Below are 7067 nucleotides of genomic sequence, written 5' to 3' on the forward strand. Positions count from 1 at the left end.
CACGGCGGGGTGCATGCCTTCGGGAGCGGCTGCGCACGAGCACATATTTGCGCTCACATTTCTGGTCCTCAGCTCTGTCGCCTACACATATTGCCAAGAGGAAACCGACCCGCAGGTGGGCCACCTGCCAGCCCGGTCCGCGCCCTCCCCTCTCCTCTAGAGACGACGGCGTCTCCCGGCCCGGCGCCGGTGGGTACCGTGCAGCCGCCGTGCCCGGGCACGGGTGGAACAGAACTCCGCGCGAGGAATCGAAGCCCCACGGGGGAAAGGGCTCCCGGCTGCCGGGGGAGTGGAGAGGCGGTGCGGCCCCCCTCTGCCCTCGGGTTTGATTTGGACACTGCCCTTGGACCCGTGCTGCCATTCCGAGGGGCGGTTCCGCACTCACTCTCACTCCCGAGGCTGCTTCTGGACCGGAGCCGCCGCCCCGCGCCCGCCGGGAGTACGTGCGCTGGCGGGAAGGCGACCTTTCCCCCTCGACCTTTCCCTGGGGGTAACCAAAGCTCCCTTTTATTTCCAGTGTCACTTCGGAGTCTGCCTTTTGTTCCCCGCTACCTCTCGCTTCCAGGGATACGGGCGGCTCCCCGCTGGCTCGGGGAGGGGCGAACAGTTGCAAAGATATCTCATTTAAAAACGACAATGGAGTCCTTTCGACCAGCCCGGGTGGTGCCCTAGCTTTATTTTCGGGCTGGGGGAAGGGAATTGTTTGCTTTGCTTTTGTTTTCACAGCAAAACTCGAGGGCAAGTTACGGGAGGGTTGAGAGCAGCCCCGGCCCGTCCCCACGGCCGCAAGGTACCGGGCAGGGCCACCCTGCACATCTCCGGCCCTCCCTGAGCAGGCACAGCGCCTTCAGGCGCACCCACCAGCAGCTCCCTGGCTCTCACTGACTCCGAGAAGCCGAGGCATTGCTCCCGAAATCCTACCGTGCTCTCCACTCTGTGCTTTGCTCTGAGGTCTCCTGGATGCTTTAATTAGGAAGGAAGATGACAGCTGGCTCGCCATGCCCTTGGCTTGGCTTTTAAAAATCCTATCTATCTGTCTGTCTGTCTATCTATCTATCTATCTATCTGTTTATCTATCTATCTATCTATCTATCTACCTACCTACCTACCTACTTTATTTACTTATTTATTTACTTATTGTACTGCATCCCCGTTGCTGGGGCTCCACCGCCGCTAGGAGGTTCCTAGCTGTGCCAAGGAGCGCAGGGCTGGGCCCGAGCCCGCGGGCTGCCGGGCGGAGTCGGCCCGCAGCAGCCCCCCATGGCCGCGGAGGGAAGCGCAGTCCTGGACGGGGCCCGAGGGCCTCCGCTCACTCTCCCCTGTCGACTTCTGTTGGTGAAAGATACAACGGGTCAAGACAAAGGAAAGAAAGATACGGGATGGGGTTTTGCTCAGTCGTCCTCACAGGAGACTGTTGTCATTATGTGAATATTGGGCTTCAATTGCTGTGTGTTGCTCCAGATCTAGAGGAAAGGATTTGCTTCTTGCAATGCTGTTGCAGGTCCTCTTCAATACCTATCCACAGATGCAATACGGTATCTGAGCAGGGTTTTTCTCCCTCATCTAGAAAGTATCTATCTGTAATCAGACTGGGACAAGAGGAGCTGCTGGGTTCTTTGCACCTGCTCAAGGTGTTCTCTTTGAGTAGCACAAACAGTTCCAAATTTTGCTCCCACCAATTCACAGGATCATAGAATATCCCATATTGTAAGGGACCCATAAGGACCTCCAAGTCCAGCTCCTGGTTTCACATATACAGAAGATACTCACTCAGAAACTGCCTGTTGTGAATTCCTCTTCCCCATCTGCTTCATACACTAGAGTCAATGGCCTATGAGCTGAGAACCTCTCTCTCCCTATGGGGACAGCCTGGTTGCTTCATGCTAGTACAGCCTCAGTGCTCCATGTAGCTACAGCCTGATTGCCCATGTTGGTAGAGCCTGGTTGCTCCATGTTCTTTGAGTGAGAAAGTGAATCTGCTGTGCCACATGGACTGAGGGGCTCAGAGGGAGAGCTGTGATGGGTCAGTGAGCTGAGCTCTTCTAAGGCTGGACTGACCAAACTGCTTGCTGTGAAAGGTAGCTGGATTTCTCACATTCAGCCTTAAAATCAATGTTACACTTGAGTCTTAACTACAACTCAGTCCACCTTGATTTTCTTATTTTCTTTATGGAACAGAATTTACAAGAGGCTTGCTAGGGAAAGATGGTCACTTCAGAAGACCAAGGGCATTTTTAGGAATGTTTCGGAAGTTTCCTTTTCGCTTCATGGGAACCAGAGTCTCCTGGAAAGATCACACCCTCAGTCTGCCTACTACAGCTGTTAGGTCTAGCTAAGAACTGGTCTAGAAAGCTGCAGCACAAAGGAAGCCATTTGTAGTGAGACCCAACAATGAACATTATTGGTCTTGCTAGCAAATGTAGTAAAGAAGCTGTGCATGCTGAAGCACTGCTTCCAGGCCTGAGTTTTATTAACCAGCTACATATATGGCCCAGAGAGCAGATGTAACAGGTGCCTTGCTCTTGCAAGGAAAGAGTTTGGTTCAGCTGCTACCTTAAGCTAGTTCCGTTCCTCGGTGCCACCTTTGAAGGTGTTCTGTGCTGCAAACAGACCTTATACAGTGAGACATGCATGGCAGAGAAGCTCTTCTCACCCTTTGAGACCTGTCTCACAGGACTTAACAATGGCTCTCCTTACTTCTGAGTTGCTGTGGTTGGACAGAACATCCTGGTGGCCAGGATCAGCTTAGGTCAGACTCCACCAGCAGTCCTGGGCTACCCTACAGTACTGAACCTTTCAAAGAAGTCTGTATTTGATTCACTCCATCACCACCTCCCTCTGTTGCCTCTGGTGACAATCTCACTTCCCACATTGATAGTCCATGGAGTTGCACTCTGTGTCCCATTGTACTGTGAGGCTGGAAGCAAGGTTCCACTCACAACTGAGTTCTGATGAGGATGTTCCAAATAACACCCTTGCAGGAGTTTTCTTTCCTTAGTCAGTAAACAGGAAGGAAGGAATGGAGTTAAGCTCAAGGCTCTGTTGGGTTGAAGGACCATGTGTTAGAAACCAAAGCAAAGTTTATTTGTATTGTGGCCTAAAAACTGCACCCAAGAACTTTCTAAAAGTCCAGAAGTGTTTTACCTTTGAATTAGAATAGTAATTTCTATTCATATAAAAATCCCAAAACACATGTTAAAAGAAGTCCTTGCTAGCAGCTTTATTTTCTGTTTCCCCCAATGCTCATCATTATTAGCGTTCTAGAACAGAAGAGTCTCTGTGTAGCAGGACTATCTTCTAAATTACTTTGGATGATAGACATAATGAAGTTAAAAATTTCACTAATCTTCATCCTGTTGTAAATGAAAGCACATATTATACTTATTCAAAAAATAGCTAACCATAGAGTTAGATTCAAGTTACATTTTCAGTGTAGAAATGTTTATGCTGAAAAAGCCTAGATACTTTCTTGGAAGTAGTTTAATGATGAAAAATAGTCCATTAATGGATTTTGACTACTGTGCAGTTTTTAAAATAATGTTCCATATAATTAGTTGTTTCATCATTCCTTTATGAGCTTTGCTTATTTCAAATTCCAGGGAATGAAGGCTGCTAAGCTAATATAATGAGATAATATCCTTCAGAGGCATAAGTAAGGATATGAGATGGACTGCTACCCACATGGGTAATTACATATGCTCTGTTTCTAGAACTGGAACCGGAATGAATACTCCGCAGCATTTTGCTGTCTTTGAATAACATTAACAGAAAGAAAAAAAAAAAAAAAGAAAAACAACAAGTGAGTAACTTGTTTACATATTAGTATTGGAGGAAGCAACCTGAGTTGGTTGTCCTTGAGATTGTGGAGTCAAACTCATTCAGTGGGCACTTAACACTGGAACAGGGAGAAGAGCCATTTTGCTATCCACATATATATTTTCTGTGCTGGCTGTGCCACTCCAAGGGTGCCTGCTGCAGCTTCCCAGGGATGGGTCACCAGAAGTCAGGGAGAGGATCATACTTGTGTCCCATTGTGAGAGGCAACTCTACAGGTGAATAAATGTGACACTGCCATTCTATATTCTCTGTAGGATCTCAGCACACCCTCAGATTTTCAATGGGCTTAGGCTGAGAGAAGGAAGGATTTCATGCCCTTTTTGAGGTGTTGTAGGAGGCAAAGATCTAGTCACAGTCATGTGGTCAACAGATGGATGGGGGATCCAACATACTGGTGTTTTCTGTACCAGGTGGAGAGTGGGGGGAAAAAAAAGCCAAGTATTTGGGTGACTCTGCATCTCCATAGCTGCTGCTGTGAGACTGCAAACAGTGCTGCAGGATGTGCTCAGGAGTGTGGGCGCACTGCCATCATCTGCAGGCAGGAGTATGTCCTGCCACTTTTCCACCTGTGGCTCGGGGCTCACCCAGGATTAGAAATAAATGTTGCGTTTAAATTCATTGGGAAAAGCCTTTGGTACTTCTGGCCTTTAAAGCTTGTATTGTAAAATGTATCACAGAATACTTGCTTTTCATTATTGCACTTTGACTCTTTTTCAAGTAAAAAAATATTTTCCCTGTGCATAGGCTGGAAACCTCAAATGGAAATACATATTTCATGAAGCAGGGGCTTCCTTGTTTTTTCTTGCTTTGCACATTGCTTGCTGCAGCAGCTGACCATAGCTGCTGGTGGGTAGCAGCTAGAGTCAGTGGTGTCAGTTGTGCCAGGGCTGAGGGCTTCAACAGTGGCTGTCATGACTGTCTTTACACTGGCCTTTCCTCACTCCTCCCTTCATGGGGACGCCAACCATAGGCTTCCTCCTCTTTCTCCACGCCTCACAGACTTATTCTCCTTACTGCTGTCACATGTTCATCAGCTCACCAACACTGGCAGCATACTTGTGAGAGCTTGCTTCAGTGTTGGAGCAGTGGAACACTGCCTGTGCTCAGGAATGAGACTCACATCTGAACACCTTTCTACATAACACAAAGTTGTTCAAGTACTGGCAATGCTATGCAGGCTGTAGGGTCTTCACACTTAGGAAAGTTGTGAATTAACTCTGACCTACCACTTCAGAAATAAGAAAAAGATGTTTTAAATGAGTACCTCCTAGAAATTCAGCTTGTATAAGAACTTTTCAATCAACTATGGATACTCAGCTCTTCACAGCCTCTTCCTTGCAAGGCATAATGGCTTGCTGAAGGCACACCCCTTGAATTGACAGGCTTCTATAAATTTTCCTTTTCAGAATTAGTCACTATGTATCCTGAATTTGTACAACATGGTAAGAAATGCAGGACTTTGCCTTTCTTTCAGGCTGCATGCCAGTCCTTGCAAAGCTTGAAAATATTTGTTCACTTGGTATTTATTCATATAGCTATTCTTTATATCCCATTTGACTATTCTGCTGCAGATTCAGATATAAAAACAGTTCCACCTCCCTCGCATCCAGTTCCATTTCTCTTCAGTTTCATTTCCCTCAAGGTCACTGTTAGGTGATGATATGCAGTAATGTCCCCCATGAGGTGCAGTTTCCATTAGCTTTCCCTTTCAGAGGTGGTCAGAGGTCTAAATTCTTACATGATTTGTTTTCTCGCTTCTTAGAAAATAAGATTCAGTTCTGATTCCTCTTCTATACAGATGAAAAACGAGATGCTTTCAGATATTCCTCCTTTTCCTAATGAGGCAGTGGCTCTTACCTCTTTTTTTAAACCAGCAGAATGTTTTAGTGAATAATTTTCTTAATCATCATGCAATGCTGTTTACATAAAAACGATCTTGATAGCAGGAAGAAATCACAATGCAGAACATATAACACACATCCATACATTCCCATTTGAACGGCAGAGTACACTCCCAGATGCATCTACATGGATTACAGCGAGCAAGTAAAGAATACTTTTTCCTGTTAAAAACAAATCATTTTCTGTAGATGAGTAAAACTATAAACTCCTCACTACAAGGATGCAGTCAGCTCAGTAGATGTAATCCTTGTTGAATCAAACATGATTCAGCATACAGTGTGCTCCAGTTATGCTATTTTGGCAACTGAAGAAGAAGGAATGACAAACCAAGTGTCCCATTCTTCCCTTAACAAAGTGCTATTTGAAAGTTTATAATCATTTGAGCGCTGAAATGGCTTTTTTTTTTTTTTTTTTTTTTTCTGATTACGAAATCCTAACATGTGGGGGCACTTCAGCACCTTGCTGCACTTTAGCTTACAAGAGTGGTTATTCCTTTAAAGTTAGCACTGCTTGGTAGCCTTGTATTGGCTCTTCACACCACTTGAGGGGCATGGTAGGGCTTTACAAGAGAAGCTGGAGACAAATGGCCCTGTACTTTATTATCACAGTCTTTGAATAAACTGTTGTGGAAGTGAGTTTGGAGAGAAACAGGGGCTAGCATGTCACAGAAATCAGCGATTCAGAAGTTTGGAGGAGGGGATTCAGATCTGCAGTGACTGTTAGTGGAAAATCAGAAGAATTGTTACTCATACTGTGAAATCTATAAATAAATACCAGAGTTGGGCTGAATTTAAGTACCAATCGTCTTTTTCTTCTAGCTTTGTTGATCTTTCTGTGCTTCCAATATGATATTTCCTATAGTAATCTACATTTGTCTAAGAGTCATCAGTACACTTTATATTGCAATAAGAGCTTGAAAGATTAAAGCTTATCTTTTTCAACAGAACATACATACCTTTTTTTTTTTTTTTTCCTCTTTTTTTCCTGATTTGTCATGTTGTCCTGTTGAACAAATTTAACTGAAAGACTAAGTTGCCCAGATCGTTCTCTGTCCCTCATAGCTGGATAGCATCTCCCAGCTGCATTGTTGATTACAATCTGATGTTATCAGAAATGGAATTTTCTCTTCTGAAAAGAAAAAAATCTCTCTTTTTTCTCTGTTTCTGTACAGAAGAAAAGCAAATGTCAAACGTCAAGGTTTTTTTTCTTTTCCCTTTTTTATTTTTTTATTTTCTTTATTTTTTTATTTCTTCCCTGAATGAAGAAATTTCATCAGAACTCCTGATGCTTTGATCTTTGAATCAAGAAGGCTTTGGTTCTGTTTCAGG

This window comes from Coturnix japonica, chromosome 5 (assembly GCF_054131305.1).
Source record: "Coturnix japonica strain WE chromosome 5, WE-NBRP24, whole genome shotgun sequence".
Taxonomy (NCBI): Eukaryota; Metazoa; Chordata; class Aves; order Galliformes; family Phasianidae; genus Coturnix; species Coturnix japonica.